Source organism: Dipodomys merriami, unplaced genomic scaffold (genome assembly GCF_024711535.1).
Source record: "Dipodomys merriami isolate MVZ:Mamm:240054 unplaced genomic scaffold, mDipMer1.0.p SCAF_19, whole genome shotgun sequence".
NCBI lineage: Eukaryota > Metazoa > Chordata > Mammalia > Rodentia > Heteromyidae > Dipodomys > Dipodomys merriami.
The window spans coordinates 20,599,921-20,619,286 of NW_027203270.1; positions in this window are offsets into that span (position 1 = coordinate 20,599,921).

Sequence of the window (19,366 nt, forward strand, 5' to 3'; positions counted from 1 at the left end):
TGTGCCACGGTATTTCCATCCTCCCTGGCTTATCGGCAGAACCTCCCAAGGGAGGAGATACCTCTTCCTCTGACAAGCTGATTTTCTGTTATCCTGTATCCTGCATCCCTGCCAGTTTTGCATCCCACCCATGTACATTCTTTCCTAATATTGATTTTCCAAATTAATCTGTATTTTACTGAGGACCTATTATGGACCGGGCACACATGTGGGGAAAGGAAGACAAAACACAAGTCATTAAATCTTCACACTTCTTATGAGAAGTTAGGAGAACTAACCATTCATACAAGTACCATTTTCCTTGGAGAGGAATAAAAAGGGTTTGTGGACCAAGTAGCACAGGAATAGGACATTCAAAGATCCATAGAGTTTTAACAGTGCCTTGCATATACTATCCACTCCATATATCTTGTGTTGGCCTGGTAGAGATGAAGGGCTGGGAGGTCTCTGGAGCTGAAGGAATAGTTTGAGTAAAGGTGGTTTGGAGCAATAATAGTATTAAAGAGAAGATTAGAGCAGATTGTGGTGTGGAATGGGGATGGTCTTAAATATAAAGACTTCGTTTTTATTTGTAGATTTTTTTAGATAAGTAGAAGCTAACAGAGGTTGAGTAACATTTTATTTCTCAATTTTTTTTCAGTTGTGGGGCCTGAACTCAGCCTGGATGCTGTTCCTCAGCTCTTCAGCTGAAGGTTAGCACTCTACCACTTGGGACACAGCACCACTTCTGGCTTTTTCTGCTTATGTGGTGCTGAGGAATCAAACCCAGAGCCTCATGCATACAAGGCAAGCACTCTACCACTGAGCCACCTTCCCAGCCCTAATTTTTATTCTTATATATTTTTATTTGGGTTCTGCAGCATCCCTGTGAGGTGAAGGCAGATAAAGCGCTGAAGTGTAGAAGATTGCCACTGTGCCTCACAGTCTCTGGCTTAAAAAAAAACAGGGGGTATAGCTGAGGAGGTGGGAGGGAAGGGATGGTGGGTGAAAAACAAAGGAGGAGGCAACAGTGCTGGATAAGAAATGTACTCATGACCTTGCTCATGTAACTGTGACCCCTTTGTACAGTATTTTCACAATAAAAAAACTTAATTAAAAAATAAAAAAATCTAAAAAAAAAAAAGCTTCAACTTTCCATCTTGTTGCAATTTTAACTTCTACTCTATTTCTTCCTTTTCTTTTTTGTTTCTGTCAGTTCTGAGGAACCCAGGGCCTTGTGCTTGCTGGGAAGTAGTAACCTGAATCACACTCTATTCCCTTTTGCTATAGTTAGTTTTTTAATAACTCACAAGGGCTTTTGTGTCCTTATGTCTTTTCAGATGCTGTTCTCTGTGCCTCAGGCCTGATCAGTTCCCATTCATTCTTCAAGTTGAACTTTGACTTTGCCTCCTCTGGGGAGTACCTTTGACACCAAGGCTTGCATAGGACCCCCTCCTGTGTCTCCCCTAGTTCCTTGTGCTCTTTCTCAGAATTCATTGAAAGTATCCCAATTTTCTGCCTCCATACTGGGGGTAAGAGACACGTCTTTCATTCCTGCACAGCTTGGTTCCCAGTAAAAGTCATGTGCTTGTTAAATGTTACGACATGAACCCCACATAATCAACTCACTCCTAAGTATTCTCTCTTCTTCACATCACAAGAGTCTAGAATTACTTGAAAGTTAAGTCTTAGATGATTAAAGCCTATCCATATACCCTGGCATAGTGGTTCATGCCTGTAATCCCACTACTGGGGCAGGAGGTTGAAAATTTTGAAGCAAGCCTGGCTCTAGCAAGACTATCCCAACTCTGTCTCTTCTTACCAAGGCCCCACGCTCCCCCCCTCCAAAAAAAAAAAACCTTCCCCAGCAGCAAAGCCATTCTTGCTCAAGGAATGATCACTGGGAGCCATATAAGGCTAAAGGAAATATCTCTTTAAGTACATTTACAGATGCTTCTCATCTGTGATCTTGGCTCCCAAGTGGGAGGCAGGACCTACAGCAGCACCCTGGTTATCTAGACAGGGGCACTGAGCTATAGAGAAATTCACTTGCTGGCTTGATCTCATCAGTGGTAGATGGGATGAAGGCCAAGCTACATTCACATTGCCACCTTCCAGGCACCTCTTGTATCATCCTTTTATTTTTATTGTGATGCTGGATGGAACCCAGGGCTTTGTGCATGTTAGGCAAGTGCTTTACCACTGAGCTACAGTCTCAGCTCACATCTGCTTTGATGACACAAAGTGTGCTTGTCAGATCAACAGGACAGCCCTGGATCGCTTCTGCTTTGGGCAACAGCAGCTTCAGTCTCCCCTTAACAAAGCCTGGGAAATGCCATCTAGGCACTTCTGAGTTTGTTCCTTGATCTCTTAGATTGAAGCTGAGCAGACAGCAAGGATGACATTTCTGACTTCAGAGACTGCAGTGAGCTGAGGGAAACAAACATCTTTGGCCCCCTTCAGGACCCACCAGGTGGAGGGGATGTTGCCTCAGGTTCTGTGGAGGTAGAAGGGGCTTCAAGGAAGATGCCTTTCTGTGGAGAGTCCATCAGCAAATTGTCTTATATAGCCATAACAGCCAGGAGCAAGGCAGAGGAGAAGGGTTTTGTCTGAGGAAAGCCAATGTATAGTAAACAGGAGAAAAGGGGCTGGAAAGCCCCACTTATCACTAAGTAATGTGTCCCCAGGTCATTGGGGGAACTGGACCCCTACCAGCAACCCTGAGTCAGGGAAAGACAATTCCCGATTAACTCCATCACCTGTGAGCCAGGCCAGGGCAAAGGTCTGGCCTTTTCTTGTGCTAAATGATTCTCATAGTCATTAGGCATTTGCAGGGTTCAGCACCATTTCTAGAAACCCCTTCCTAGGCTGGAGAAATGCCTTCCAAGCCCACTGCTCTTTGGAGCCCCCCTGCAGTCTAGTGGACACTTCTTGGAAGGAGTGGAGGTCTGAGGGAAGCAGAGTGGCAAGAGACTGGGGGCAGTTGTAGAACGAGGGTGGTGGTTTCATGATCAACAGGTTGGCTTAGACGTGAGGAACTAAGAAATGTCTCTTGGTAGAGATGGTCTTAAACATAATGGTTTGGGGCTGGAAATGCAACTGAGTGGTAGAGCACGTGCCTAGCATATACAAGGCCCTGGATTTTATCCCCTGCACCACAAGAAAAAAAAAGTGTCTTTAAGCTTTCATTTATTCCGCAAACTCCATGTATATAGGTATTTTCATTTATAGAGGAGAAAACTCAGAGGGGCTGAGTGAAGTAGCCGAAGCTACTGAGCCACACCGACCAATACTCCAGCTCTTAACCACATGTGGCTTCTGAGTACTTCATGTTCTTAGAAAATAGAGATTATGTTTTTTTTGATGGTCCTGATGCTTGAGCACAAGGCCTGGGCACTGTCCCTGAGCTTCTTTTGCTCAAGTCGAGCACTCTACCACTTGAGCCATAGCACCACTTCTGGATTTTGCTGTATAGTTTATTGGAGATAAGAGTCTCACAGACTTTCCTGTCTGGACTGGCTTCAAACCGTGATACTCAGACCTCAGCCTCCTGAGTAGCTAGGATTACAGGTATGAGCCACTAGTGCCCAGCTACAAATTGAAATTTTTGTCTGTATTGTCTATACACAATGTCCCTGGCTTTCAAAGAGAATGCAAAGCATGTAAAATAACTCAAACACTTTTTTTATTTGACTCAGGTTGAAACAGTTATATTTAGGATATATTCGGTTAAAGAAAATATATTACCAAAATTGATTTTACCTCTTTTTCTTTTTCTTTTTTGTGGCGGGGGGGGGGGGCATCTGGTCGTGGGGCCTGAACTCTGGGCCTGGGCACTGTCCCTCAGCTCTTCAGCTCAAGGCTAGCACTCTACCACTTGAGCCACGGTGCCACTTCTGGCTTTTTTTTTTCTTTTTTGGCTTATGTGGTACTGAGGAATCAAACCCAGGGCCTCATGCATGCAAGGCAAGCGCTCTACCACTGAGCCATCTTCCCAGCCCTATTTCACCTCTTTTTCTTTTGGCACTGGGATCTAACCCAGGGCCTCATGCAAGTTAAACATGTGCTCTACCACTGCACTACACTCCATGCTGTTTCTTTTTCCTTTCTCATATGGCTCACATTCTTCCAGGGAAGATGCTGATTCTTCTCCCAGTGCAGCCCCTTCAGGCCTGACAGCCCAAGGCCTGTACATATGAAGATGGATTGGGCCCCCAGTTCTCCAGACTCCGCAGGCCCTTCCTGTGGGCTCCTGTGTCAGAGAGTCTCAAGGTGGGGCATGAATGTAACAGATGCTTACCTACTTTTTCGCCTGAAAGTACTGACTCTCTACTTAGAGACATAAGTTAACTAAAAGCAGGATAAAAACTTAGGTATCCTAACCTCCATTTTATGCCTATGTCTTTTGCCCTTAACCATTCTCTCCTGTAGTTACTCTATAGCCACCTTAAAATCCAAAAGGAGCAGACAAAAGACCAAACTTGTGCTAGACATCCCTGCCTGACCAGTCCTGACACAACGGACTGTCAGACTGCCTCTGACTCCACCTCTGGCCACCTAACTCAGATGGGGATTATTTATCAATGCAGATCTTTGACCCTCTGTCCCTAATCCTTTGACTATTTAAACCTATAGCTCATGTCTGTACCTCAAAGATGGCCGAAGATCAACCAAAGTACTGTCTTCTCATGGCTGCCCATCCCCTATAATAAGTCTTTTTCTGTCCTACACCATGTCTCTTTATTTGACAGGTAGGAACAAGTAGCCAGCCCTGACATGTAAAACTTGGACTTAGGGATCTAAGACTCTGGAGTCACAAGGGCAACCAAGGCAGGCTTCCTGTTGGAGGTCAATGAGGCTTTAAGACCGGGACAAGAGCAAGGCACCCAGGGCACAACATTTTAGGAGACTCACTCTCAGCAGGTGCAAGTGCTGGCCCTAGGAGTCCTGCTTGCCTGTCTCTGCTACCTACATCACCAGGATTCAACATGGCATCTTTGGCACAAGCTGTGTGGCTATAGAGGTCCACCAATGAATTCCAGGCAACCCCCAGGGACAAAAATCCATTCAATGCCCATGGAGAGGCCTGTGTTCTTGCCTTTCCCACAACGGACCCCAGATAAGGCAGCCCTAGTCCTCATTCTTCCTAGCCAGGAGTCAGGGGCTCCTCCTCCTTCTCCCTCACTCTCAGGCCTCCCTCCAGGAGCCAGTGCACACTAATGGCAATAATTTTGCAGCTTTCAAAGGAAGCACCCGGGACCCTCAGGGAATGGGACAGGCATCCCTCAGAGGCCTCTTTCTCCTGTGGGCCATGGGGCCAACGTGTCCTGACACTGACAGGCTTCCCTGAACAAGCCAGACCTCACAGAGTGAGTAAGGGGGTACATAAGGACGGGAGACATAAGACTCGACAGGAAGGTCCAGGGCTCATCCATCAAGAACCTTCAAACAGTGGAGCCATGGCCTGCCTGAACATTGGGCTTTCTAATGGAGCCTTCTGCAGCTTGCCCACCCCCCCAAACCTTTACCTCCTAAGATAAAGCACATTCCACCTGGTGGGGGTGTTGGGTATGGGCAACCCAGGCTGCATTGGCCCCCAGCCTTCTCTCCCTCAGTGCTGAGACTGAGCTCCCCTCTCTCCCCTATTCTCAAATGGAGCTCCCGAGTGGAACCAGAAAAAAATAGATTAGACTTTTTTGCCTGCCCCTATTTTGGGGAAAAAAAAAAAGCGGCACACAATTTGAAAGGCAATCTCCCAAATTGTGCCCATGACAGTGCTTGGCACACACATATCACTCAAGATGCTTTTTATTTTTATATCTTTGGAATGTAGAGTTGCATATTTGCATAAGAACACATTTAGAGACTGATTTCAAACCTGGGCCTTGCTCCTAATAGACAGACAATCTCAAGAAGGATATTTGTGTATTTGTTTGTTTTGGTGTGTAAGGCTTGAAATCAGCTTAAGGGACAGCTAAGGGCACTGTCCCTTAGCTTTTTTGTTCAAGGCTAGTGCTCTACCACTAAAGTCACAACTCTACTTCCAGATTTTGGGTAGTTATTGGAAATAAGAGAATCATAGACTTTCCTACCTTGGCTGGCTTTGAGCTCTGATCCTTAGATTTCAGCCTCCTGAATAGCTAGGATTACAGGCATGGGTCACCAGTGCACAGCTACAAAGGTTGTTTATAAACTTTCTCTGTGCCTTAACATTCACATTTGTAAATAGGGAGCAATAACAGTATCTTCCTCAAAGTGCTGGAAGGAGGTTTATATACACTCGTAATCATAAAGACACAAGATATGTGTTATAGGAATATCTTGTTATATGAAATGTACCTACCAGCTTCTCACACCACAGATCTCATTGCCTATCTGCTGCCCTCAGCCTTGGGCCTTCGGCTGCCCCTGTCCTGTTGGTGCAGGGAAGCCCTGGCTGACCCTATGTCTGTTTTCTTATGGGAGAGGCGCAAGAGCCACACTCCAGAAGGGGCCGGGGTGAAGGCCTTGCTTTGCCTCCCACCACACCCCTCAGCCCTGGTCCAAAGCCAGAGACTGGAGCTCATTCCTGGGGCTGGCCTCTTGGCAGTGGGGGGCTGGGCTGGGCGAGCTGCTCACTATGCTCAGGAAGGGAATGACAGGCAGGGAAGGATTTGTACCGCCCAGTGGCAGCACAAAGGTGGCGCAGGAGGAGCTTCCTCTTCAGGAGGAAGGGAGAAGGTTGGGGCCCACATCCGGCCCTGCCTGTTCCTCCCAGATGTGGTGGAAAGATGGCCTGGCCACTCTATCCCTACTGGGCGGGGCCTTTCCTTCACACTGGGGCAGGTCCCTTGGAGGATCCTGGTCTGCAGGGCTGGGCACATACTCAGGCACAATCTCCAATCTCCTTCTCCCACTCCCTAACACACACACACACACACACACACACACACACACACACACACACACACACACACACACACACACACACACACACACACACACACACACACACACACACACACAGAGTTACAGAGACAGAGACTACAGGATGAAGCAACCAGTTAATGCCTTGGCTATCTGTCTGGCCTCTCTTTGGGCTATTCCAGGTTGCAGAGCCCTACCATCTGGTTTACACAGTGGGCTGTTGGAAATGAAGGCTTAACCTGTCCATGTCCATTGCCCAGGAGTTCAAGGTCATGGACCACAGATTCCCCTTTCTTCTATAGCTGCAGATGCCACCTTCTGCCACATTACACTTTGTCAGCAGAGCTTGCTTTCTACTTTATGTGTCACAGGTACAAAAGTAGGCTGCTTGTAGCTCCACAGGACAGTGCTGTTTTTTCTAGCTGCTGCTCACTCTTGCTGAAGTGGGTCATTGCAAGCTCCATCTTCACAGGGGATCTATGGATTCATAACACAGGCTAGCTAAGAAGCTCATTTCAATAAGGCCAGTGTATGTCTTCTCTTTATCTAAATGTAAAAACAGGCCTTGGGACAAGTGGAAATCTGCTCTAAGACCCCTGAGCTGGTCTATGGTGTGGGGGGTGGGGGAGAGGAGGCTCAAGGAGAAGATCCCAAAGAGATAGGGGCACCCATCTTAAAGAGTCTAAGGCAGAGTTCTTCTGGAGACCCTGGGAAAAGGAACAGTATTGGAGATCTTTGCTTAGGAAGGCCTGATTTTTCTGTCACCTTGAAGCAGAGCACAGGCCTATGTTCATGTGAAGGCTACAAGAAGGTCTCCTGAGTTCTGAACTTTATGCCTTTTTTTTTTTTAACTCCACTCTGATCTTATTTTTTCTTTTCTTTTCTCTTGCCAGTCCTGGGGCTTGAACTCTGGGCCTAGGCTCTGTCTCTGAGCTTCTTTTGTGCTCAAGGCTAGCGTTCTATCACTTGAGCTGCACAGTGCTACTTCCAGCTTTTTTTCTTTTCCTTCCTTCCTTCCTTCCTTCCTTCCTTCCTTCCTTCCTTCCTTTCCTTTCCTTTTCTCTCTCTCTCTGTCTCTCTGTCTCTATCTCTCTTTCTTTCTTTTTTTGGTCAGTCATAGGGCTTGAACTCTGGGCTTGGGCGCTGTCCCTGAGCTCTTCAGCTCAAGGTGAGGACTCTACCAATTGAGCCACAGCGCCACTTCCAGTTTTCTCATAGTTAATTGGAGATAAGAGTTTCATGGACTTTCTTGCCCGGGCTGGCTTTGAACTGCGATCCTCAGATCTCAGCCTTCTGAGTAGCCATAATTACAGGTGTGAGCCACCTGTAAAAGATCAGCTTGATTTTTTTCTTTTAAGAGAAAATGAAATCAAAAGAGATGCTGGGTACAATTGCTATGAGAGCAGGAAAACTCCATCCATCCATCCATCCATCCATCCATCCATCCATCCATCCATCCATCCATCCATTTGTTGAAAATCCACAGTGAGTCAGGTTTTGCGCTAGGAGCTAGAGGCATAGGGAGGAAGAAGTTGTGGTCCTCACATTTTAACAATTTTCAGGAGGGAGACAACCTTACTTAGGACACAGGTACTTGGAAGTCCTACCTGCGACAGTATAACTAAATTGAAAACATATTATTTCCTAACACAAGAAAGCCAGCAGTATGGAGGCACCCAGACTGGTCAACTGGGATGCAATGCATATCATTGAGAATTCAGATTTATTTTTCTATCTTTCTTCCTATTTTCTTAAGATAACTCATGGTGTCAAAGTGGCTGCCACATTTCTAGAAACTTCAAGTCAATATTGTAAGTGAAGAATAAGTCCCTCTTGTGAAGAGAAGAGCTTTTCTCCAAGTCTTCAACAGATCTTCCCTTCAGCTCTTTGTATTATCTGCCCATGCTCAAATCAATCAATACCAAGGCAGGAGGGATACGATACCTGACTTAAGTGAATCAGGATTCATTTTGCTTGAGCTTGGCAGGGGGAGATGCCTTTTCAAGGAATTTTAGATATCTATTCAACACTAGGGTTCTGGCTGGGTATCATGACTTATACCTGCAAGTCTAGCTATTGAGGAGGCTGAGATCTGAGGATTATAGTTCAAAGTCAATCTGGGCAGACAAAATCCATGAGACTCTTATTTCCAATTAACCAGCAAAAACCCAGTAGTGGAGCTATAACTCAAGAGGTAGAGTGCCAGCCTTGAATGAAAAGGCCAAGTGAGAGTGGGAAGCCCTGAGTTCAAGCCCCAGTACTGGCACAGTTTTCTTTTCTTTTTCTTTTTTTGCACACAAAAAAATGAGATTCTCTTTCTTTTTTATTTTTTGTACACACACACACACACACACACACACACACACACACACACACACACACACACACACACACACACAAAACTGGGTTTTCTTTATCAGGAAAGAGGAACATCTGCTGGGCTGGCTATTCATAGTGTCTGCCAGCAACCAGAGGAAAGAATGTTTTGTGTTTCTCCTTCCCCAGCCCCAGAAACAGCAGCCCCAGTAGCTTTTTCTCCTTGCTGCAATACCTGTTTATTCCCCTGACTAGACTGTCTTGCTTAGCCACAAACTTCTCCTTGTTTGTTGTTAAGATTTAACCAAGTGGCTAATTTGACCTGCTATCATTTTTGTTACTTCCTCTATCCCTATCTTACAATACCCCCCACCCCGCGCACACACACACATGTGCACAATTACTGTATCTAGATTTCCAGAGTTACCATGAACCCCATATTTTCTAAGGGAAATGAGTTCTGTCACATTGCTCCTCATTGTCCCAGACTCCCCTAGATCCATTTCTCACAACCTTTGCATTAGCAGGTATTTCTCTTTCTTCATAAACAACTTATGGCCAATGCTGGGGCTTGACCTCAGTAAGGAAAAACAACACCCAGATTCTTATGGCTTGCTCAGAAGGAAGAGGCTTAAGTGAGCAGTGCCCAGGCGCCAGGCTGGGTGCAATCCATCATGATGACTAGGAGGAATCGCAGTGATAAAGGTCCTGTTCAGCCCAAAGACAGTCCCTGGCAGCTCACTGTGGAAAGACCAAAGTATTTGTGGCAAAGGACTAAAACTCACTCTGTTGCTTACTCATGAACAGCCATCATTACTAGACATGCCCCTTCAGATTTTGAGCACAGCTTTTCTCTATAAGAAGTCCAGAGAATTCCCCATGTTTCCTGCTGTGCTAGAGCCAAGATCCAACTCTTTGTGCAGAGTTCTTGGCTCTGTGTAACAGGCCTCTTTCTAGTAACTTCCCTTACTTTCCATCACTCAGCCTGCTCACTGTGCTCAAAATGGGCTAGGCTTATTGTGCTCATTAAAGTAGCCCTCTCTTGCTTTAGTACTCCCTCTTGTCTTAACTCAAAAGCCAGCTCTTGGCCAGATGCCGGTGGCTCATGACTGTAATCCTAGCTACTCAGGAGGCTGAGAGCTGAGGATCATGGGCAGGAAAGTCCATGGGACTCTTATCTCCAATAAACCATTAGAAAACTGGAAGTGGTACTGTGGCTCAAATGGTAGAGCGCTCGCTTTGAGCTGAAGAGTGTAGGGACAGCGCCCAGGCCCAGAGTTCAAGCCCCAAGACCGACAAAAAAAAAAAAAAAGAAAGAAAGAAAAGAAAGAAGCCAGTTCTTTGGGCAAATCTTCTTTGAATACCTATACAAAGCAATCCTTCAACCTTTATTTTTTTTCTTTTTCCATTGCATTATGGTTGATCAGAAAAGTCATTGTGCCTGGTTCTTTCTTATCTTCCTCCCTCAAGAATGCAAGCTCCATTGAGGGTGAGACTTTGGACTGTCTTGATTCTCACTCTAAAGGTTCACAGCACAGAGCTTGGCCTGTGGATGGGTTCAGTTATAAATAAATTAATGATATCTCCAGCCCAGGTCATTTTTTCTGGGATGAAACAAAAAGGAAAAAATACATAAATGTGCTTGCCAAAGTGCCTTGTAGAGATTAGCAAGAGTCATTGTCTTCCCCACTCCAATGCCCTGCAAAGTTAGACACATTCCAGTAAGTGCAGAGATGCAGATACAAGCTGTCTTGTAGATACTCGTCTTCTTCCTCCTCCTCCTCCATCATCCTCATCCTCTAGAGTAATTGTTCTTCTAAGAGGCTCAAGAAGTAGAAAAGGATGGGAGAGATCTGTGGAGCTGCAAATACTATTAAATGATTATTATGATATCTAATAGTAACTACCCATGATTCCCCTGAGTAGTAGGCATCATGCTGCTTGAATGGCATACAGATTGCTGTGCTCACTTAACAGAGAAGGATCCTGGATCTCCTGAAGTTTGAGTGACTTGTTCAAGGTCTGGCACTAATAGGGGATGAACTGAAGTTGTTCTCTTATACTCTGACTGGAATGTTGGCTCTACCAAACACTGTGTTAGACTCTTCTTTACCTCCAATGTGGGTTAACTGTAAGAATTAAATGAAGTAACAATCTAACAGCCTCCTAGCATGTTCTAAGTAGCACCTTGGTTGAGACATAAATCGCATAAATAAAGCTCATCCCTTCAAAGTATGCAATTCCGTAGTTTTCAGTATATTCTCTGTGATGTATCCATCACAGCTATAATTTGCTGTAATTCATTACCACTCCACAAAAAACCATACCTATTAGCCATTATTCCTGTTCTCCACTCCTCAGTCTTAGACAGCCTCTAATCTATCTTCTATCTCTATGGGCCATGTGGGTGCTGGTGAACCTGTGGCATTAGTAATGGATCCCTGTAATTTCAGCTTTCTGGCTCTGAGTAACCACAAGCCTATGGGTGTTGGCCAAGACTGGATAGAAATTGGATGAGAAAACCAAGCTTCATGTTGTAAATGGCAGTCTATCCTATACTGTATTCTCAGAGGCCCTGTGTAACCCTTTCTCTTTGAAATTCTCTGTTTGTCTGGTGACCCCCTCCTTTGGTATGTACTAGTTTATAGGTGCTCCGAAGGACCTCTAGGAGAAATGTAGTCTAGAGAATTTTGCTTGAAGCTGCAAAGCCCTAGAGATACTCAAGCGTGCTTCTCCAGGGTGCTTCTCCTGGCCTGGACTCTGATGGAGGAGTCCAGACCAATGCTAGGCTTCTTTCTTTCCACATATACCTCCTCTCAACTAGTACTGGAATCCAGGATGAATAGTGGACAGTGAGTTTTAAGGGCTGCCTTGCAATGAGAAGAATGTCCCTAGGAAACAGCACATAGACTGAACATGGGGAAACTGAGGCAAAGATGACTATAGAGCATGACTAGTTCATAACCTAGGCACCAAGAAGGCCTTTTCATGTCCCTAGAAAAATGAAGACAAGACCTCTGGCCTGACTGGGATGGTGGCTGTTCCTACCCCTTTAGCTCAGATCAGGCCTGGCCCTAACACCTCCTTCCTTCCAGATCCACAGGTACCTGCTGCTGCACAGGGGCTTTTCCAGCAGTAGCTGGCTCCAAACAAGACAAGTGTTTGGAAGTAATGGATAGCAACCTCTGCACCCCTCCCCTACTTATCAGTTGCTGTTCTGAAAGGTGGGAATAAAAGGGTTTTTGAACAAAGATGCTGGGAAGATAGGATAAGTCAACTATTATTATTTAGAAAATAAAGCCTGGGCTGGAGGCATGGCTCAAGTAGTTGAGTGCTAGCCATGTGTGAAAAAGCCAAATGAGTGTAAGGCTCTGAGTTCAAGCCCCAGTACTGGTACAAAAAGAATAGAGAAAGAGGAGGAGGAAAGAGAAGAGGAGGAGGAGGAGGAGGAAGAAGAGAAACAGGAGGAGGAGGAAAAAGGAGATAGGAAAGGAAAGAAGAAAAGAAAACAAGGAAAGGAAAGGCAAAATACACCACCTTTCCAAATTCCTGCAAAACCAAAGCCTGTCAAGAGAATGAAGAGCATGAACAATGGCTGTTGCTGGGTGCATAGAAAGGCACAGCATTTCACTGAGCACTGCCCATCAGCTCTTTCTATCTTCATGCCAGCCTACCAGATAAGTACAACTTCGACCATCCTACCTCATGGATGAAGAGGCTGTGGCCTATGGAGGTTCTCTTTCTCCTAACGCAGATAGGGAGGTTACAATTTGCCTGCACAGCGAAGCCCTGGGCTGTAGCTACCTCCCAGCAGAGTTACTTAGAAGCACTTTCTAAGGGACAGGCTCCCTGCACAAGTTAGCTATTATAAGTCATTGATGGGGCGGGGGTGGGGGGATCCCAGCCAGCAGCTTCTGAACTGACCGGTGGCTGAACCCAGACTGGGCTCTCTGCCCTGGGAGCAGGGCGAAACCTGAGGACAGATGGCCCCGTATCCTTTTGGCCTGGCCTTTTGGCAACCTAAGGCCACCTTCCAGTAGACTCTATTAAGGTCCCAAGCTGGGGCTTCTATGGAGAAAGGTGGGATCCAGGTTTGAGCAGGTCTGTTCTCCACCAGGGTGCTCCCGGTGGCTGGGACACCCTAAAGTGAGCAGGGGAGCACATTCTAAGTATAGGCTCCTGCCTGGGAGGGTCTGGGAAGCCCTGGCTAATGACCCCTCAGCATTCCAGCCTGCATGGGCCAGGAATTGGCTGGGGGCAGGCCCATTAGCTGCAATCCTCCCAGTGCTTACACGTGAGAGTAGAGGGGAGGGGAAGAGAAGGGAAAAGTTGAAAAAGAGCTAATTACGCTTTTATCAGAGCGGGTGGGTTGATGGGTCCTGCCCGAGGGCAGCTGGGACTGCATTAAAGATTAAACGCCAGGTGAGGGGGAGCAAGGTTTGTCATTCCACAGGAGGGAGGCCTGCAGGCCGCCTCCACTGAGACCTGGTGGCTTGCGGCAGCCTTAGATCTGTCAGCCGAGCCCTCTGTCCCAGCGCCCACCACAGCCACATTCCACTACATTCCACCAGGGACCTCCGCAGCGCCCAGTGCTTCCGCTGCTCTGGGGAGGCTGCTGAAGTCCATGTCTGCTCCCTCCAGGGATGTGGGGTCGGGGCAAGCCTAATTACCCAATTGGTAAGTTTCCTGGCACCTGTCTTAGGGGGTCTTACTGACTTGCTTGTCACCCAGTGACCTCATGTGTAGAGACTACATCTGAATTATACAAGGTCTGGAAAGGACCAGAGGTCAGGTGATCCGATCCTCTTTGTTATTACAGAACAGTGGGCCAAGACCCAGAGAAGGAAAGGGGCCTTGGTCAATCACACTGAGAAATGCTTCGTTCTAGGAGTCTGTATGTTGTTTTTTAAAGATTGGGCTATAGCTTTATGCTCACCTTTATACCTAATGTACTGAGTTCAAGGAACTGGGGTCATGAGCTTTGATCAGTTGAGTCCGAGTGATTTAAGATGCCATTGTAACCCAGCAGTGTTTGGATATTCTAGGTGGTTCATTACATGAGGGTTAATTGTATGGATGATCAGATGGTAGAACTTATAGTGCGCTGATGGAGGTTGGTCTTGAGTTACTGGGGCAACCAAAACACCAGTGGCTATTGGGGATTCCAAGTGCTACCTGCAGACTATAGGACTGTAACATCTAGACTGGCCGCCGTGCTAATCCAACAAAGCTGGTCTTCATTGTTTCTGTCGTGATGAGGGTGTCCCTCAAGACATTTCCACCTCCACAAAGACACTCAAAACATGAAGGCTACCACCTGTCCCCATGGAGGGAACCACAGCTGAATTGATTCTCAGACCTCAGATCTAAAGAAGGCAAGCCTAGCTGGGCCCTGGTGGCTCACACTTGTAATTTTAGCTACTCAGGAGGCGAAGATCTGAGGATTATGGTTCAAAGTCAGCCCAGGCAGGAAATTCTGTGAGACTCTTATCTCCAATTAACCACTAGAAAACCAGAAGTGGAACTGTGGCTCAAAGTGGTACAGTGGGGGCTGGGAATGTGACTTAGTAGTAGAGTGCTTGCCTAGCCAGCATGAAGCCTTGGGTTCGATTCCTTAGTCCCACATAAGCAGAAAAAGCCAGAAGTGGCCCTGTGACTCAAGTGGTAGAGCGCTTGCCTTGAGCACAGAGAGGCTCAAGGACAGTGCTCAGGCCCTGAGTTCAAGCTCCAGGACCAGCAGAAAAAGAAAAAGTGGAAGTGGTAGAGTGCTAATCTTGAGTATAAAAGCTCAGAGACAGCAACCAGACCCTGAGTGCCAGCCCTACTACTGACAAAAAAATTAAAATTAAAAACAAAAAGGCGGGGCTGGAAGGTAGCTCAGTGGTAAGGCACTCACATGCATGAGGCCCTGGGTTCAATACCTAGCACCACATAAACAGAAAAGAACCTGAAGTGGCACTGTGGCTCAAGTGGTAGAGCTCTAGCTTTGAGGTGAAGAGCTGAGGGACAATGCCCAGGCCCAGAGTTCCCCACAACCGACAAAGAAAACAAAAACAAAAAAAGGTAAGCCTGTGGAAAGATCTGAGAAAGTTCCTTCTCTATGGACAACACTATCTGAGAGAGAGAGAGAGAGAGAGAGAGAGAGAGAGAGAGAGAGAGAGAGAGAGAGAGAGAGAGAGAGAGAGAGAGAGAGAGAGAGAGAAAGGAGAGTTAGCAAAGGACAGACCAGTTCAGGGATTGGGCTCACTGGCTTTGCTAGGAATCTCCCAGTGGCAGAATTCTACCCCCCGAGATTCCTTTCAGATTGAATGACCACAGTCCTGTCCCCTATGGGTGTTATCTGTTTCTGGATGCCAACCTGTCTATTGGCAGCAATGATGTTGAGCTTCCAAGAACTCTTGCTTTCTCATCTCAGGGATTTGGCATTTGATGGCTGACAATGGATGTACCCCAATGCAGCTCCCCACTCTTATCAGCAGGAATCTGGGGGAAGCCCACCAGGAAACTCACAGGCTCACATTGTTCCTCCAGAGGCACCTCCAGTTGTGCAGCCTCTGCCTCTTGTGGAGCACTCTAGGCAGAGACGGGAAACCACAAAAATGTTAAGCTGAGATGAAGGAAAGTAATGGGCTCTAATCTGAACTGACAGCAGCATTATTAGCCAGCGAAGGGCTCCAGGAGCAGCAAGATCGGAGAGGGGGATAGGAAGAGTGGTGGAGGAGGGACAAGGGATGAAGACTTGAAAATGAGGCAGAGTTGGAGTGGTGGCATGAGAGGGGCTGCCAGGAGGATCACAGCAATGGTGGCAATAAGAACAGCTACTGCGCTTGTTGACAGTGGACGATGTGTCAGGCACTGTTCAAAGTCTTTGTACTACCACATATAATCTCCTGATGGAGGTATCATCCTCTTTTCCTACATGGCCTAGCAATCAAGACACTGAGAGTCCTGACAAATTGACAAAGAATGTTAATTCATGGCTGGGAATGTAGCTCAATGACCCGCACACATGCACACAGAGAAAATAATTCTAACCCATGGAGGAGGGTGTGTGAAGATTCATGGTTCAAGGCCAGCCCAGGCAAAGTATGGTGGTATACACCTGTAATTCCAGCTACTAAGAGACTATTGCAGTCTGATATCAGCCCCAGGAAAAAAGTATTAAATCTTGTCTGAAAAAAAACTAAAACAAAAAAAGGGTTAGAGGTATGACTTCAAGTAATAGAGTACCTGCCTAGCAAGCTCAAGGTCCTGAGTTTTAACTCCAGTATTGCTTAAAAGGAAAAAAGGAAGGAAGGAAGGAAGGAAGGGACAGAGGGAGGGAGGGAGGGAGGAAAGAAGGAAGGAAGGAAGGAAGGAAGAAAGAAAGAAAGAAAGAAAGAAAGAAAGAAAGAAAGAAAGAAAGAAAGAAAGAAAGAAAGAAAGAAAAAGAAAGAAAGGAAGGAAGGAAGGAAGGAAGGAAGGAAGGAAGGAAGAAAGGAAGGAAGGGAGGGAGGGAGGGAGGGACAGAGGGAGAAATCAACTCCATATGGCAATGCTTGGGGGTTAACTGTTCATAGAAGCCTTCTTGAGCTATCTCAAGGTCAAAGACAAAGGGCCTTCTCAGGAGTCAATGAAATGCAATGAACACTTTTAGGATAAAGAAGGATTTGGGGGCTGTAGGGAGGAAAAGGAAGAGCTGTGTAGAGCACTTGATTTCAGTATCTAAGAGAGGAAAATACAGCTCTCTTGAGTCACTGCACACTATTGATGCTGGGGCTGGGTGAAAGCCAGGAAGAAGTGGCCAGGGAACACAAGACCAAGGTCATAGATTTTACTTAGCCTTTTAGAAGCCAGAGATCAGAGATCTCATTCAGTCTTTCAAGGATCAAAGTTTATTTAGCTAACAGGTTCTGGAGTCCATGACCTCTTCCAATGGCTGGTGCCCATGGAGGCTATAATGGAGCTGTGGGTTAAGACTTGACTTCTACTCTCTTCTAAGAAGGTAGAGAGAGGAGATAGATAACACCCTTCTGCCAGTATGAGGTGGTCCCAGTACAGAGGTCTTGATTTCAAAGGAGACACCTCGGTACCTAGATGAAGTCAACTCCTGATGGGATTCTCAAAACAGAGGGTTCTAAGATTTGGACATTGATTATTGTAGTTGTGCTATCTGAGGAATGATTAGGGATATTGATCTTCCTGCAGCAGAAAATTGCCCATCAGGTGAACAGAGACAATTTGAGTCATGCTAAAGGGCCCCAAAGGCCCCCCTGGTGTTTCCCATATTCCTAGAGCTCTGGCACATGCCAAGGAACAAGTCCATGCAGCTATGAGTCCTCTGAAGAGCTGAGGAGCAGAGAGAAGTTCACCCTGGGGAAGCTGGTGGAGTAGAAAGGGGGGTACCACCAAGGACAGGGTATATTCACCCATGTGCCATCGCCACCAGGGGCTCAGAGGGCTGCTTTCCAGCAGGGTCAGCTAATTCTGTCTTGTAGGTGTCCTAGGCTAAGGTTTTTGTGTAGTGTTACTCTTGATGGTTGAGGCAGCTAAGGAAGTCTGGGTAGCTGCAGAAAGGAGGTAAGACCAAATGAGGGGAAGGAAAGGGAGTGTGGATAGAAAGAAGCCAGCAGCAAGTCAAGGATAGAAAAGGCGTCAGCCACAAGAGGAAAAGCCTGCTTTTCTGGACACTGCTGAGGAAGAGGATGTGGGTAGGGGCCATGTGGAGAGCAAGAGTCACAGATTTGTGTATGCATTTGTCTTTCTATCCATGTTCATTCATCTAACAAGACAAAGGATGTCATTATCAGGAGAAAATTGTTAACGGAAGTATAGGCGAAATGACAAGGAAACATTAAAAAAAAGGAAAAAAATAACTATTTGATAAGTTGTAGGGGTGAGGATGTTATGGAGGGAGGCAAATTTCACTGGTGATCCTTAAGCCAAGACATGAAAGCAAATATAAAGCAGCCAGTCCCTGGTCCTTCTCTGTTCTGTGGCCCATCTCTTCCCATACAACCAGTCCCAGTATAACTGCTGCCCTCACTGGGTTGAGTCCAATATCTGCCACATATATTCTTTCTGTGTGACCTTAGGTAAGCGATCTAACCTTTCTGAGTCTCCATTTTCTCAGCAGAAAGGTAGGGATGACACACACTGGGAGGGTTGTCATAAGATTTACATATAATGATATGTAAGAAAGGGTAAAAGGGGGATGTCTGGCACCTATGTAGAACATTCTCAAAGCAACTTACTGTTGCTATTGTCCAAAGCAAGTAGTAGTAGCAGCGCCTTCATTTATGAACGTTAGTTCTCTATCTTTGGGCCAGAAAAGAAAATTAGGGCCATTCCCCATCCCTGGCCTCCCCAGTCCTTGGGGAAACATGAGAAGCTGAGCTTGAGGATCTCCTGTGTGCCCCCCACACCCCTTAATCCTTCCTGAACTTGGGGGTGGGAGTAGAGTGAGGGCGGCCCTACTGCCACACCTGTGCAGCTCTGACAACTCCTGCCTCTGGGCAGAGAAAGCAATTTCAGAAATGACATGTTCCCAACAAGCAGAAATCAGCTTGTGAATTAAAATGTGTCGGCGTCAGGTGACCCCGGGCTCCGAGGGCTGGCTGCATGAAGACAGCTGAGATTAGAGGCTGTCAGCTGCAGGAGGGGCTGCATGGAAAGGGGGTAGCAGGAGGGGGGGAACTACTGTTGCCCCTCAGGCCCTTGACTGCCCTGGACTTGTTCAGACAGTAGGGCAGGAATTTGGACACCCGGGTCAGGTCTGCCATGGCTCTGACCAGACTTCACCTCGCCTCTGACCACTGTCTATGGAGGGGGGGGGGCAGAGGGGGATGGTGGCAGGTGGGGGGTCCGGCTCCACTCTCCTTAGTCAGTTCCAGCATAAACAGACTAATGGGTCTGAGAGAGCCAGGAAGGAATGTGGGCCCCACAGCCCCTGGGGGACTCAGGAGAGATGAGAGCAGGGGTGGGGGAAGACACCCAAAAGGCATCTGGACTGTGCTCTACAAATAGGCAGGGAGGAGAGAGGAGGAGGACCGAGGGAGAAGTCATGCTAAACTTTGCACCTCCCTGATGTCCCTTGCCTTTCTAGGCCTTGGATCAGGTAGCCCTGCCCTTCCTGGGCAGAGGCAGAGAAGAGTCACTTATATCCCAGCCTCATTCGTCATCATGG